The sequence below is a fragment of the Rhamphochromis sp. 'chilingali' genome (genome assembly GCF_963969265.1).
Source record: "Rhamphochromis sp. 'chilingali' genome assembly, chromosome: 2".
Lineage (NCBI taxonomy): Eukaryota > Metazoa > Chordata > Actinopteri > Cichliformes > Cichlidae > Rhamphochromis > Rhamphochromis sp. 'chilingali'.
In genome coordinates, this window is record NC_137930.1 from 34,402,488 (window position 1) to 34,419,719 (window position 17,232).

Sequence of the window (17,232 nt, forward strand, 5' to 3'; positions counted from 1 at the left end):
TTTGGATTACTTAATATATTATCATGCTTTTTACAACTACGTGAATGTACTATTGCTGTGATTTATTACTGTTACTGAAGGTCCACGGCTCCGAACCATATTAAAGGGACCTCTGGCTAATACGTCTGGTTCCCTGTCGGGCTCGTAGCCGAAAACTAGCTTTACCTTGTTGTCTGGGTCAACTTTTCTAGCGAGAGACAGAGAGAGGCGTTGAAAGGCTGCTCCAACGGAACTTATTGTTTTGAAGGAAAACACGAACACAGCGTACAATCGAGTCTTAATAGCTTACTTACAACTGGGCTCGTCAGGCACTCTTTTTGGCTGCAGTGGTTATTATTATATTTACATGCTTCCAGCTCCTGTTTCTGCTCGATGTTAACTCGTACTTTTCCACTCTCCTTTTTCTCCCTCCTCGCGCTCACAGACACATAACGGGTATGGCAGTCCATTCTCCCTGCAGCACGGACTACACTGCCCATGAGGCTACATTCTTTAGAGCATGTAGCATTCTGCCTATTAGCTTAGCACAACAACAACAAAAAGCCGCTCTCTCACCCAAGAAACACGCAGAGAAAGAGCGTCACCCTGTAACCATGGCAACCGTAACGCTGCCACCTGGAACAACAGAACGTTGCTGTCAAACAAAACCCAAACAGTCCTGACCCGCCACAATATGAAACAGGAAAGTACCGCCGTGTAATCCATTTATTTCAACAAAGTAACTGTATTCTAAATACCACCTTTTTAAACGGTAACTGTAACGGAATACAGTTACTCATATTTTGTATTTTAAATACGTAACAGCGGTACATGTATTTCGTTACTCCCCAACACTGGCTAGCTGTTTGACAACTACTCTTTCAAGGATTTTTGATATGAAAGGAAGGTTGGAGATTGGCCTATAATTAGCTAAGACTGCTGGGTCTAGAGATGGCTTTTTGAGTAAAGGTTTAACTACAGCCAGCTTGAAGGCCTGTGGTACATAGCCGATTATTAGAGATAGGTTGATCATATTTAAGATCGAAGAATTAATTAATGGCATGACTTCTTTGAGCAGTTTTGTAGGAATGGGGTCTAAAAGACATCACATCACATCAATTTTCACTTAATGAGATTAACCTTAATAATATACCCACTCTTAGCCCATCGCTTTGTAGGTGAAAGTTGGTTGCTAGTGGACATTCAAGTCCTTGTTTGTGTGGGTCACCACCTGATGTATTTGAATCTGGGTCATATGTAATCCAGAGGTATCCTTTGTTTCTGCTGGTAGCCACTTCATCTTTAAGATGAGATTGCAACATATTTAGCTTTTGTCACCAATGGTTATTTGTAACTGCCATCAGTAAATGTTTAATTGACATTGGATGAATAAAATTGATCTAATCTAAAAAGTTGGGAAATCTTTGGTTGTGCTTCAGAAACTGATTACATCATAAATGATCTGCCGCCATATCAGTGGTTTAAAACAAGAGAACAAGGCATGAGAAGTGCTGTAAAACTGAAGTGCGGGGATTTAGCACAGACCTGCCATTGTATTAGTAGAAACTTAGCCACAGAATTACATGTTTCTCAATACCCAATTTTATATCAATGAATACGAGGTGGACGTGGCTCCTCTATTGTACATGCTGAAGAATCCTTGGGCAAGATACTGAACTCTGTGTGAACAGAGTGGGTTAAAAAAAATAAAGTGCTTATATGAATATGTGTGTGAAAAACGTTTGTGGTAAGAGAGTGCTTTGAGTGCTCAAATAGAGTTTAAAAAGTGCTATATAGGTAGCTGTAGGGATGGGTATCGTTTAGGTTTTATCCGATACCAGTACCAAGCCGGTACTTTTGAAACGGTGCTTAAACAGTGCTCGAACCGGTGCTTAAAGAATGAAGAACACAAACTTTTTCCAAAAACCTCTCATGTTTAACTGTATCCCTCTTTTTCTTTGGTCATTTTAGCTTTTTTGGCCAGGGTGAAGGGAGTATCTGCCATCAAACAAGAGGACAGCCGCATGTAACTACGAGGTGTTTGCTAGTTCACCTTACATGCATTAATGTAATAACGTGGTTAGCCTACTCAACATAAATTACACATGGACAACATTAAGCTACTCACGCAGAGAAGAACGGCTGCTGCTGCCATCATCACCTGTCATCATTTCTGCTACACTGGCAGGGCTAGGGGCCAGGACTCTCCTCTTCGGGTTCTTGGGGGATGTTGCTAACTCCGGGACCAATAACAGGCAACCCACCCGCAGAAGATGTGCTTGGTGTGAGGTCTCGCAGCAAGCTATCAAATACGGTGCATTTCTCGGCTTTTAAAAAAACGCTATGCGTTGCCAGGTGTTTCATCAGATTCGAGGTGTTACCTCCTTTGACAGTATCAGCTTAAAGCACTTGTTGCAGGCTGCTGAGTTTGCATATTTTGCTGTGAAGTACAGCCAGACTTTGACCACTTCGCCATGGGCGTTTTTAATCTGTAACTCTGCTCTAAAAGAACGTACGTACCTGGGCCCGCCTACTATCCTCGGAAAGGCAAAATGATTGGCTGGAATCCAAAGTGTATCACATCTCAGGAAAAAAAAGCACCGAAATGTGCGCTGCTTTTCGGTCTGGTTACTACCGTTTATGACAGAACCGTGCCATCATGGCGATGCCGATACCCATCCCTAGGTAGCTGTCCAAGATTATCATCCCACGTACTTAGACATTAACTCCTTTACATTTGATGCAATATTTAATATTAATTTAACATGAACTTATTTAATTCCTGTATTATAGGTTTGTCTTTAAACACTGACATGTTGGCACATCATTTATTTAAAACCTTATATTTGGTTGACAAGTCACAAAATGAAATAAAACACAAACTGTTAGGATGGTTGATGAGTTGTCTACTAATGTTTCTGTGGCATTATGTTAGCACCAACATTTAATGTAAGTTACAAACATTTTACCCTGTGGAACAAAGTTTGGTTTTTGCTGTGCTATTTTTAGTTTTTCCTGTCCTTGTTGCCTTCCGACTTCTTCTTCTTCAGTATGTAAGAATAAACTAGTGTATTTGTCACAGTATGCTGCCCCCTTCCTTTCTGGAAGAATTACTCCCTCTGTACGCTGCCTACAGTGCTGAATTTTCAGAATTTAGATGTCAAATGATACCTTAAGTATCTCCTCTCTCTGCATAGCACTGCATGACAGTCATGGTTGACAAACAGACAGATCAGCAGAGACACTTGTGGTTTGTTAATCAGGTTTTTCCATTTAATTGACAGCATTTTTCATGATGATGCCAGAATTTTGGATGAATAGTTGTAACAATAATTAGGAAATGATTAGCTAATTATCCATGTGCTTGTTTTGCATATAGAAATTAGCCATGTTGCCGCTTGTAAATATTATTCAGGTAACGAGTTGACTGGAAATGCTGTAAGGTGTAATTATTACCACATCTTTGGAAAATATTTTTCACCCTGTTGCTTTTCCATTGCTTTCTTCACATCAGGACATTCGGTACTTGAACAGAGATGTTCTGCTTTCCTTCATTTAAAATAATTGTGCAATTTCAAATATCTATATATATAGCTATGGTTGATAGGCATTTATATAATTTATAGGGGTGTGAGAAAAAGTGTGCATGGCAGGATGGTTTGTAGCTCAAATGTATTTCTTCTTCTTTCTTGTCAGTGTTTAACCACACCCAAGTGATACAACACAAGCCTTACCCAGCTCTGTATTGGCTTTCAGTAATAGTAGGTGTTAAGCTTTCCCTGAAAAATGTTAGAAACGACCAAAAACCTCTGAATGGGACCACTGAGAAAGCTGCCTCTGTTGTGTCTGCAAATAAAGTAACTATAGCAGCAGCTCAAACACATCCACAGCGGTCAGCTGACTTTGTGTGATTAACTCCAATGGTCCCTTAAGAGGTGTTGAACAGGGTCCGAAGGTCACTCCTGGTGTTGGCTGATACTAAATGACTAATCACGCCATCAAAGGTAATGCTTTAAGGTTGGGGCCGAGTCAATATTTGTGTAAAGAGAGGGTCCTCGAGCTTTTTCTTCTCTGTTTCAGAAACTTAAATTCTTATCTCCCAGTCATTAAAAAAAAAAAAAAATTTGGTTTTGAATTATTGTTTTAAGGTCCATGTAAAAGTCCATGCCACAGAACCACTGCCCTAAACCAAGCACCTGGATTAAAAACACAGTGCAGTACAACTTTAATTAAAACCCTCTGTAATGACTACAGATGTGTGATGACGTGTCTAATCTCTTTAAGTTTTCTGTGGTTCATTGCAGCCAGATGATGAAGTTAGAAAAAATTCATTTCATTAAACAACTAAAATATCCTGATCTTAAAGTGCTGTTTTTAGTTTCAAGATAAAACCTTGTTTCAAGACAAAACTTTGAGACAGACTTTGCATCTGGAGCCATGCTGTAAAATGCGATCCGGTCAACTGAGGACACTGCTGTCATGCGGGAATAGCGGATGGTTAAATGTAGCTCCCTGCTGACACAGATACCATCAAAACTCATCCTAAGCTGGTAGAGAGGCAGTGTTTGCACATTTAAATCCAACAGAAAACCTCATACAGCTGTCAACACAATGAAATAAAAGTGATTAATATCATTTTTGCCAGATGCCATTCAAAGATAATCCAGCTGCCACTTGTGCAAGCATCGTTAACATTTTTGTTGCTCTGGAAGCCAAAACACAGAAGAGTGTCTGTTATGGTTGTGATAGATGGAAAGTTTGTGGGTAACCTGGGGACGAGGATTACAGAGCAGAGATTACAGGTTTTCTAGTTTTGTGATGTAACTTTTTCAGGGATAAGCCTCTTACACGTGCATGCAAACATAGGCAGGGATTGGTGTGTTGAGGAAACTCAAACGCATGCACACACACACACACACACACACACACACACACACACACACACACACACACACACACACACACACACACACACACACACACACACAGACATAACTGCGGTAAACAGAACAAATTTGAGACGGACAGCAATACCTTTCCCATTACATAGGTGAGTGAAAACTCCCTGATAAAGGTGTAATCAGATGCCGTGATAACAGACTGTGCATTGCTTTGATCTTAGTCTCACTGGAGCAGCCCTGCAACATTTTTGCCCGGTCTTGCAGCTCTGTTCTGCTGCAGGGGATTCCCTTACAGTTGGGAGTAAGAGCTTGTAAGATCAGGTGGCTCTATTTGACATCTCTCACCGGAAAGCATTAGATGGGAGACGACAGAAAAGTGAGAGGGACTAATTGTTTGGAGCGTTTAAAGATTTGATGACAGTATAACTGTAGCATCAGATTACTGGGTTGCACTGCGGTTAAGAGGCTGTGACTTCTGGAGTTTGTCAAGAAAATGGAAGGATTTTAACAAAAAGCTTTAGAGGTTTTCAGGGATATATCAAGAAGATTTTTTTCTCTCACTTTTTAATATCTAGTACAGCAAAGAGGCAGAGTAAAGAGCACTGCTGCAAACATCTGATCAACAAACTAAATTGTGAATTAGGGTGATCTGTTCACCTGTTCCCATCCACCTCCGGTTTGTTTTAGAGAGAGAGCTGAAACAAGCTGCCTGCCTAGACTCTCACCATCGTTTTTCTTCTAGCAGTGTTATCTGCATTGTGCACAAGTGTGTCTTAAGTTGCACTAAATCCATTTTAATTGTCACTTGCTAATTATTCTGCATATTTAGATGAATAGAAAATAAGGAATAAATTATTTTTTCTGAATAAGCTAAGCAGCTGTATAAAAATAATAAGAAAGAAATACAAGCACATTTCCAAAAAAGTTAGGATGCTGTGTGAAATACAAATAAAATGGAAAGTAATCATCTACAAATCCTATAAATCTGTATTTTATTCAAACATTTAAACATATTAATGTTTAAACTGAGAAAATGTGTCATGTTAAGAAAACTATTAGAGCTTTTTGTGTTTGTTGGCAGCAACACATTCTTTAAAAAAAACTGTGACAGGTTAATGTTTACCACATCTTCTTTCTTTCTTTCTTTTTTTTAAACAACAGAATATAAACATCTGGGTACCCAGCTGCTGGACTTTTGGGATAGAACTGTTGACCCATTTTTGTCTGATATTATCGGGGTTTTAGCTGTTCAGCAGTCCTGGGTCGTCTTTGTTGTATTTATCATTTTATGATGGGGCAAATATTTTAAATTGATGTAAATCGGTTCACCTCATCTACGATGAAGACAAGTTGTTGTAATAGATGTAGTGTGCGTGGTGTAGCATTGTCTTACTAAACCAAGTGTTTGTAGTACCACTTACTTTTCCAATCTTTCGTTGCCCTGTCTCAGCTTGTTTAAGACGCGTTGCTGTCATCGAATTCAAAACAAGCTAAGATTTTTCATGAAGAAATATGTTGTCACAATTTAAACATTTGAAGTATAGTTTGGGTTTGTGTGTATGTGCATGCGTGTGCATTCGTGTGCATGCGCGTGCCTGCGTAACAGGTAAAACTGTGATCTTATGGCCCACGGCCCAGTGAGGGGAAAAATGTTGCTTTGGACACTGCAGTTATGCAAACGCTGTCAGCGTGAAATGGCATAGTGATCAGAGTAATGTGTAACCACATTAAGTACAGATGTGTATTTGGTAACCTGCAGGAAGCCATGCTTGAAAGTGCACTCATTTCAATTACAGGGCTTTGAAAGAGTGCTGTATTGTTATTTTTGATCACTACCTCCCTGAGTTGGAGGAGTGGGTAATTTAAACGCTTGCTGCCTTTCCTTTGCCTGCTTTCTTTGACTCCCTCTCTGGAGGGAGTTACACTCTGCAGGCTTATCTGGCACTGTGTTTGTGCACTGTTGTGCACTGTTATGCACAACACACATCATACTGATTAATGGCTACCTGATAAAGTTATATACAGTTTTAAATGGCTCTGAAATACACACAAAATACTTGTACAATATTTAACTTTTGGCTGTTCTGACTTTTAGACTAGTCGGCAAGTAAGATAATCTGCCAGAAAAATCCATAGTCAAATCTAGTCTTCAAATTAGGTTAAGAACAGTGTTTTTCTTTTTCTTTTTTAAATTGGATAGTTTGAAACATCGTGCTGTAGCATTATGTTAAACTCTTGTCACGCAGGCACTGCCTGGGGAGTTTCCAAGCCTTTATACTTCTGCTGGAATGTACAGTATAGGTGAGAAATGAATTTTTTTTTTATAGAGTATGTAGGAAGTATTGACCAATTCTTGCAAATCAAACAGCCTTTTGTAGTCTTATTCAAACTCCTGACCTACTTCAGGATAAAATAGTTGTTTATTCCAGCTCTGAGAGGCTGAGGGTTTTCTCGGTCTGCTTTGTCCTTGATCATTTCTGGACCTAAACTCGCTCACTGGGGCTCCTCTGTGCTTTTGTATGACAGGTGAAACCAGACTCTGTTATCAGTGTAAATATGAAACTACCTTTGTCCGCCCACTTCACTGCATGCCTTCCCGCTAACCCTCAAGCTGAGCAATTTTTCCCATGCACTGAAGCAGTAGACGGCATGCTGTGACTTAATGATCTTATCCTGTTTCCTGGAGAGGTTCAACATTTGTTACTCAGCTGCCTTTTCCTAGTCTGTGTTGCATATTTATTTGTAATCTACCAAGAAGGTTGACCAGAAAATAATGCCACTCCTTGTTTGGGAAACCTGCTGGTAGAGGAAACAGGAGCATTGTTTAGCTGGTTAGAAATTCCCCCGAAGGGCAAAATTATCTGAGAGGATGGAAAAGAAAAGCTGGAGCGTCATCGGTGATTTGTGGTTCTAAAGAAACAAAAGATGTGAGAAAGCACTTGAATGTGGTCTTTATCTGGAATAAATTCAACGGGTTCCTTTGTCCATGCTTCATGTCTCCATGTTCTGTGTGGTTGGGCCTGGTAGGTGTTTGACTATTATTGCCAGCAGACAGACAAACTGCACTGAAAACATTTACAAACAAGTTGAAAACAGTAGCGACCGAAAGTAGTAATTTCTGATTGGGTGGTATATATCTGAGCATATAGAAGTACTTTATTGTGAAACCTATGCACCTCATCTCATAGGCCTCATCAGGGTAATCATGAACAAGGTAATCTTATCATTACAACACGTCTCCTGAAAAGAAAAGAAAAGAAAAGAAAAGAAGCTTCAGGTCGTGCATTTTCTAAGTCATCAGTCAACAGGTGAGGTGGTGCAGAAAGCAGATGTTCCTTGGATGTCGTCATTGCTTACATTGAGAGACTCGCTGGTGTGGCGAGAATGTGTCTCAGAGGCATACAAATCGTAGAAGCAGAGGACAGCTTGAAATAACTCTGAAGCTACAAGCTGAAATTAATGTCAATCATCAGGTCCCTGAATCAGCCTCTAAATCAGAGATTTGGATGGTAGCAGCTATCCAAATATTGCTTTTCTTCACTGATATCACATTATCAACCTTCTTGTTGAGAGAAAAAAAGAGGCTGCTTGGGTTGTATCTTGTAATACTTGTAAATGAAAGCCCTGAACTTTTCAGACCTGCACAACCAGTATTGTCCTCTTGCTGCATTTTCCACGACTAAAACCAAAATAGGCTACTGAGAACAAGAATAAAATATTTGCGAGCGATGGTTTGTTTGACAAGTGACCTGCTTGGGGACAAACACCTTGCCTGACTGGTTATGTTGAAATCTGCTAGAATGCGCTCATCTTGCAATAAAGTTGCTGCAGTACCCTGTAGGAGGACATGTCAAAGTTGACCAAGAAATATGGAATATAATTTGTACATGAGTAAATTAATCTTCAGAAGCATGTGTGCTTTAATAACAGATAAAACTTTGTTTCCAGAAGTATGCCTTTCAGTTATTGACGTAATGCTTCTGCTGTGCCTGACATGGACAGGTAGAAACCTGCCCTGAGCTCTGGCACACACATTGGGAGGCTAGGGGTGGTGGTGGGACAATTTCCTGGGATAATGACTAAGAAATCCAGGTTTGCATCCCTTTGAGAGCTTTCATATCTGGTTTATTTATTGTTTTTCTTTGTTGTTTTTTTTGCTTTCTAGTTTAGGTTTGGCAACAAATGTGTCGAGTTTAGATGCTAAAAACGTTTGGGTCTGCTACTAAATGCACAAATGCATAAAACAGCATTTGTTCTGGTCACCTTCCTCAACTCAACCACTCACTCTTTACAGTGCCACACCTTTCCTCTCACAGCCTCATGACTCACCTGCACACTGTTTGATGTTTTCTTCTATCAGGCTGTTATCTGATGTAGGTCATGGTGGATCCAGAAATGCTGTCGCTTAGAGCTTATTTACTGGATCTATCTGCCTACACAGTCTTATTTCGTGCAGTCTAATGAGTAGTAACACCAAGATCATCTCTGCCTACGGACACCTTCATTGAGCCATGAAGAAGCCCCGGAGAGACTCCCGTGCTGGCATCAGAATCAGACAGCTGCTGAGTCAGAGCATGCTTCCCTCTTACTATTGAGTGTCAGTTTCCCTCAGGCCTACAGGCTGGTGAAGAACTGCAGGTTCCTGTAGTGACATATCTAAAGTGATTGTCAGCTTTGCAGAACCAGACTAAAAATTTGTAAGTCTCAGGATTTCAGTGTTTAAACCTCTCAAGTTTGTGAAGAAGCCTACAGAATACCGACGGTATAGTCATGTAATAATATCCTTACATCTGGAGTGTCTCACATGTGCTTGCCATATTGTCCTTTGGAAATGATAGCAAAAGTTCCCATCTTTGACAGCCTGTCAAAAGAATAAAAGAAAGTCACACTGTTGATATATTGCGATTGAACACATTGTCCTTTTTGAGGCGTCTTTGCAGCTGGATTTATCTTCTCATTTTGCCAATAAAATGTCATCAAATGCTCTTTAAAAAATTAAACTTGGAACTCGGAAGTGCCAAAAACCATAATGTCCATTCGAGGCTGGCTCCTGAAGTATATCCATCTGGATGTTTAAAAGGAAAATGACTTCAGACATTGCTGCATTTATTGGAAGGTGCCCGGAGACAGGCAGCCAATCAGTGTCTGCTAGGCCCCACATCTTTAAATTGGAGGCACTGAACTGGACTTCTTCAGAGAACATCTGAGAGTTTTGTGCTTCGGGTTCGTTAGCAATCTAGTGTCCACAGTTTTCAATATTTTATGTTGTGTGATCGTAGATACTAATAACAGCTTGGGCTGATTCCCACCAAATGTGAAAATCAAAGAAAATTTATATTACCCACAATTTTTTCACTTCACATTTTCGATATAACGATATATATCGGATGACGATATAAAAACATCTATAGTTTCATTTTACGCTACCGTTTGTTTCGTGGTGTCGCAAAATAAGCTGTTTATGGCAATATGTTTTCATCGTTTTGATGGTCACTGTAGTGGCTATATTAATTAGTTCTCTCTTTCTCTTATATTTAATGTAACCACACTACTGACGGACAAGCGCCTGTTTTTATGCGTTGTCATTAGCAACAAAGATGGTAAAACCATCACGTGTCCGCTTGTTTATTTTCCACATAAACCTTTCACAATAAAGCTCAAGATCCTGTTGAGACTTTTCAAAATAAACTGAATCACGTGAAAGAGTATGCAGATTATTTACAGATGAGAAGCAAGAAAGAGCCGCCACGTGCTAAAAAATAAACCTTAGACTCAAACGTTAGAACAGGCTTTTCCCCGCAGCACGCCGTGTAATAAATACTCACAAAGAAAACGACGCCCAAGATTAAAGTTGACGTTGAAATTTCAGTATATCCCTCATAACAGGCTGACATCACCATATTGTAATAAAAACATCATAAAACATCAAAGTTTTAGTGTAACCCTTGCCCTTTAGTGGGAGTTGCGCTGTCTGAGTGCTACTGTAAGTCCTACTTGACACTAATTAGCTGATATGTCTTTATATTGTACCTCTATACTCTATGGCTCCCACTGCTAACTTGGTACTAAGTTGAAGCTCCATAATTAGGACACCAAAATCAATAGGTGACGTCATGGTGGCAGTTTAACCTGCTTGATTTTATGAACATTAACACATACATATATGTAAGCTAGTATGGTGGTTTGTCGCTTGTGTTTGTTTCCTCAAAGCAAAGGTGCCCTGAGTTTCACCCATACCAGGTTTGGTGGAGTTTGCATGGTCTGTAGGTTTGTTTAGTTTCTTCTGCGAGCTCCCGCCATCAGAAACAGGTTATTCTCCGATCACGGTGCCCTTGACCAAGGCAGGGGCTTAGAGCTGGATTTGGCTTCCCAGGTGCTGCCCCTAACCACCAGCTTCTAGTCGGCATTTAACCTACCTTAATACTACGATGGATTATTCACAGAGAATAACATTTCTTCCAGGTATTAAATAAGAATGTTTCACAGCCCCTGAAATCCACAATTCAGAGGAACTTAGCATATGAGTTACCACAGTGTTGCTGCAGTTAATCTGAAAAGGATTACTGCAACTACTACAAATAAGATAAAAATGCAAAAGACAACTAAGGGGAAAGGCTGCCATTGATGAAAGAGGGGGACCAATAAACCCCTCTTCTTTCTGTGCCTTTACAAATGCAGGCCAATTTTACCATTTATTATATGCATGCAGGAGTGGCTGAGCGCCCAATCAGCACCAACGATAAACGAGGAAGGAAGGAGGTGGTTGATAAGGGTAATCGTTAGGGCTGCACGATTTTGCATAAAATGAGAATCACGATTTTTTTGGCTTAGAATTGAGATCACGATTCTCTCACGATTCTCTTTTCCAGTATAAATATTTATTGCACTTATTAACTGCACATCAACTTCGTAACAGTTGAGACTGAACATAAAAACAATAAATGAACATAAAAACAACAAATGTCTCACGTTTTGTTGTTGCCGCAAAATGTTGTACTGCTTGAAATTCTGTCTCCACCGTTGCTCGACACTGCGTGTATAGAGCAGGTAGTGCAACAATAGAAAAATAGTTGCAGGATGGCACTGTGTAGCGTTTGTCTAGGGTGTTGATCATTTTCCTAAATCCCTCGTTTTGCAGTGTTGATGGGAGCCATATCTTTGGTCGGGTGATAAGTGATAGCCTCCGTAATTTCTTTGTGCCTGCGGGAGTTCGACGGGTATAGGGAAGCGCTGTATAAGGTTCTCGTTATTGATGTTTGGGTGGTTGACAGGGACGGATTTTCTCCTGTCACTTTCTTGTCATCCCTGACGTGCTCTCCGTTGTTTTTTCCCTGCTAATTTTAGCATCACACGGCGCAGCTTCTGTATCACGTGGTATAAGGCTCCGCCCTTGTCATTTGTTGAGCAGGAGGAGTGAGCGCTTGTTTTCATGCAGATTACGTCCCGGATCAAAATGCGGTACAATCGTCATCGTCTTTTTTTTTTTCTTTTTTTTTTTTTATCGTTGTCATTTGGAAATGAGATCGCACATAAGTATGAATCGAGATCGCGATTTTCTAACGATTAATCGTGCAGCCCTAGTAATCGTTTTTCATTTGTCACTAATATCTGCATAATTTTTCGTCTCTTTAAATCTTTTAAGGGACCAGACAAGCCCAAAGTTTAAGGTATTTTTTTGCGATTCTGTGGTGGAACTTGATGACACATCATCTTTGTGTCTACATATTTGTGTCGTACTAAGTGCCTTAATTTTGCTCATGGTCCATCTGGCTCCACGTGCGTGCCCATTGTCAGGCAGCAGACGCTCGGTCTCACTGCCAGAGCTGCTTCTCTCTCATAATAAAATTATTGCTGCAGCTTCTCTTCCTGTTGCTGCTACTGTGAATATTAACAGATTACCCGTGCGCTGACCTTTCATAGGCTGAGCTTTTAATGTTTCCACAGCAGACATCTGTAAATAATATCTCATGGTATGAGTGGATCTCTTTTCTGTCATATCACTCTGCTTTTCATTTCTGACGTGTGATAACTGCTCACATTTTGTGTTAACAGGGGAGAATGAATGTGTCTGTAATTTCCATGAATAAGGCTTATAGCTGGAGGAGCACAATGAGTTTTAATTAATGACCGTAAGTGGACTTAGTCTGCATGGCTCAAGGGCACCACCTCGTTTAGTGAGCTGCAGTTTTGGAGGTTTTATTTTTAACAGTAAAAGCCCTTCCTCTTACCGGAAACTGTGCCAGCAGCCCTGGCGGTGTGGAGAGCTCAGCCATCTGCCACTCTGAGAGTGTGACAGAAAGAGAGAGAGTGTGTGTGTCTTTGTGAGATACCAGAGCTGAATCTTGCGTGGGTGTGTGTGAGCCTGTGATTGGGCAAACAGTCTGTGGTAGAATACTGTTTTTTTTTTTTTTTTCCTCTTTTTGTGGAGATCTTAACTGATTTAGTGTAGAGTGCTGACAACTGTCATTCATGATCAAAGTGTTCTTATCCCAATGCATTGTATAATGCAGCTTTGTCAGATGCCTCTCCCCAAGCTGTCCTATGGTACCCTGATATTCCAGCTGCTACTAAAGCAGCTGTTGAACAGGCTCTACACATGGAGGCTTGGGGTGGTGGTGGTACAACTTCCTGGGATAATGACTAAGAAATCCAGGTTTGCATCCCTTTGAGAGCTTTCATATCTGGTTTATTTATTAACTTGCTAGTTTAGGTTTGGCAAAAACCTAAACTTTGGTCATGCAACACAGAGCACCTGTATAAAAAAGCCCAAAGCCGACTGTACTTCCTCAGGAGGCTGAGGTCTTTTAACATCTGCAGGAAGCTCCTGAGGATGTTTTACCAGTCGGTGGTTGCTGGAGTACTTTTCTATGCTGTGGTGTGCTGGGGGAGCAGCACAGCAAAGAGGGACTCATCCAGGCTGGAGAAACTGATCAGGAAGGCTAGCTCTGTGGTCGGCATGAAGCTGGACACTCTGGTGACAGTGGCAGAGAAAAGGACATTAAAGAAACTGATGGACATTATGGACAATGCTGGGCATCCTCTGCACACGGCCATAAACAATCAGAAGAGTCTGTTCAGTGACAGGTTGCTTCTCCCCAAGACAAGAACTAACAGACTTAAAAACTCCTTTGTCCCACACGCCATCAAACTGTTTAACTCCTCTCTGGAGGGGAGAGGGAGGGGAGACAGGAGGACAAAGGAGGGGGGAACAACTAAGCTGTAGTGCCTCTTCACCTCACTGTACAATACCTTGTGCAATACTTTTTGTAAATAGTCAACAGTGCAATAGACTCAATACTTGAAATGTGCAATTCACTTGTATTTTTATTTTTTATTCCTATTTATTCTATTTATCCCCTTCGTATATTTTATTTATATTTGTCTCTGTATTTATATGTGTATGTATATATGTGTGTGTATATATATATATGTGTGTGTATATATATATATATATATATATATATATATATATATATATATATATATATATATATATATATATATATATATATATATATATATATATATATATATATATATATATATATATATATATATATATAAAACAATTCTGTAACTGTAACTTCGGTCGTTGCTGTGCTTTTTGGAAGTCGAATTTCCCAGAGGAACCCACCCGAGGGATTAATAAAGTTCTATCTTATCTTATCTTATCTTAAAAATGTGTTACGTTTAGATGCTAAAAACGTTTTATGACTTGTGCTATTGAATAACACAAGTAAAAATTGTAGTGAAACCCTACCACTGCCAGTCTTGGAGCCCTGTTGTTCACTGTTGAGGCTCAAACCACATCAATGTTTGAAGGCCCGCAGTGATGTGAAATTATACCCCTCAAGTGACTTAAACCAAAAGCGAGCCCGTTTTAAAAATGTAAAAAAGTAAAAAGTTGTTAGAAGGAAATACTCAACTAAAGGTACCTGAAACTCCTACTTAAGTACAGTAATTAAGTATTTGTACAGTAGTAGTAGTTACTTCCCAACATTGCCAGAAATACAAATCTAACAGGGCCAGTCGCTTAGGTTTTACACTTTTAATGGAATGAAAAGGTACAGTGGACTATTGCTTGTAAAGTGCTTTTCTTCTTAATTTGTGGACACAAAGTGCATTCGTACTATAAGCCTCATTCACTCATACGTTATTTTATATGCCTGAGCACTTTGTAACCTAAAATTCCCACTCCAATGGAAACTATTTTGCATCAAGATTCTTCAGTATGCAGGTTGGATGAGCCAGGGATTGGACCACCGACCTTGCGATCAGTGGCTGTGGCTCTCTGACAAAAATGTAAAGCAAAGAAAGCTGGGTGTCATCATGAGACATTAGCCCTTCTATCTGCTTTATGAAAAGGCGATGCAGATGCACCATCCTTCTGTGTAATCCTCTAACTTCTGTCTCAGTGGTAGTGTTTCTGAGTGTGTGTTTGTGAATGTTTTTAGAGGATTTTCATTTCCTCATGCAAACTCCATACAAAAAGAAAGGACTCGGGACCTTCTTGCTGTGAGGCAACAGTGCTGTCCACCGCACCACTGAGCTGTCACAAAGCACAATAAATAGCAATAGCATACACGTGGTGTGTGTATGCTTTTCTGCTTCTTATAGCCCCCAGTGATTTTCCTGGGGTTTGAAATCTCGCGTGATCTTGTCCAGGCAACTAACCACTCTTGCTTGATTAGGTGACGTCATCTCAACAAAAATAAATTTAACAAGCGTGAAGTTGTTGAATTTCATGCAGCTCATACACAACTTATTATGTTCACCATAGAAACTCTTGTAAATGTAATAACTACCCAATTTCACTTTTTTTTTTGAGTGTATGAGTTGGAGTCTGAGGCCAGCTTGTTCCTGAGAATCACTTAAACAGTTTTTGTCTCTCTTGACAGTTGATTGTTGCTGACGTCAGTCACATCAGTGTGAACTTTTTTGCAGAGTAGAAATGATACAGGATTGAGTGTGAAAAGATAACACGGTTTCCTGTGCGCTGAGCGAGCGGAACCTTCTTTCAGTTACAACATCCTGTGGGCTGATGTTTAGTTGAACTGCTTTTCGTCCAGGTACATTCAGTCATTGTGCTGTAACATTGTGATTTATCTAGCCTATTGCATCACAACAAACACCCAGTTGTGGATTTGCCTGCTAAAGCAGAAGCAGTGCTATAATCCAAACTAGTCACACTTGATGCGACCATCATTTTATATACAAAACCCTCTTCAGTTTCACAACAGTTCCCTAATAAGGTTTCTGGTTGCCATCTGTTTACTCAGACTCTTTTCACAGCCTGTTCTGACAGATTATTTATCACTGCTGCAGAATGCACACAACCAACAGGACAGGCCCTCAGTGATTTAGTAGAGTGTCCCCTCTTTGTGAGTCATTCTTATGCTAATCAGTGCTGGTCTGTATTTTTTATACAGTGTTGCCTGAATTCACTGCAGTAAGATAAGAGGACTTTTTCCAAGAACATCCATCCATCCATCTACTTTCATAACTGCTTATCCAGCATATTATATATGGTACAGCAGTTGTGTCTGTTTACATAGGTGTTTCCCTGCACAGAGTCTAAAGACAGGGATTTTCAAAATCCATGCACTGGTGCTTACATGCAGTCTTCCAAAAAAAAAAAACAGCATATAGCTGTCATGAATGAGATTATACATAGGTTAAACACTGCTTGGTTGAAAAATGGTCCGGGACAGGCATAAAACAAACCCACCAAAGATCGTAACATACAGTGCAAGAAGCACAGATGGATGCTGAACGGGACACTTTTTAAAAAATTGTTTTATGGTTATATTTCTTCTCTATTAATGGATATTTGTGCAGAATGCAGAATCTAAAGGACAGGGACGAGATTTATTTGTACTGGAAGCTTTATGGTCTCTGTTTGTAGGCACGTTTGACTGGGCTTTGGCTCCCTGCAGGTGAGCAGTCCATATGGATCGCAGAAGAGGAAAACGATTGCCAAAATCCTGTCTTGTATAAACACTGGCTGCTTTCTGATGACAGTTTAGATTTCTGTTAACTAAAAAGTCATGGAGATAATTTTACTTTATCCATTTTAGTAGATTAAATAAATAAAAAGAAGTGTATGCATTTATTTATTTTCCCTAGTTGGGATTTTAAAACACAAAGAGAGGGGAAAAAAGTCAGTACACAAAAAGCCCCAAAGAAATACAATGAAATGAGTCAAGGCCGAGGTTCAGCACTTTCACAGACAGCGACTGCTGCAAGACTCGCTGACATTCACCTTGTGTGGTTAATGGAAGCTACGTATAGATAACAAACCTCAAAACAGAAAATTTTAATTCAGAACCACATAGACAAACGTTAATTTGTT

At 40.0% G+C, this 17,232-nt stretch overlaps 1 protein-coding gene across 1 annotated transcript in view; it reads left to right on the top strand.

Moving 5' to 3' along the window:
* The window catches only part of arrdc1b (arrestin domain containing 1b), a 46,997-nt gene that overhangs the window by 10,544 nt on the left and 19,221 nt on the right, over window positions 1-17,232 (top strand). The gene's annotated exons all lie outside the window — the stretch shown is intronic.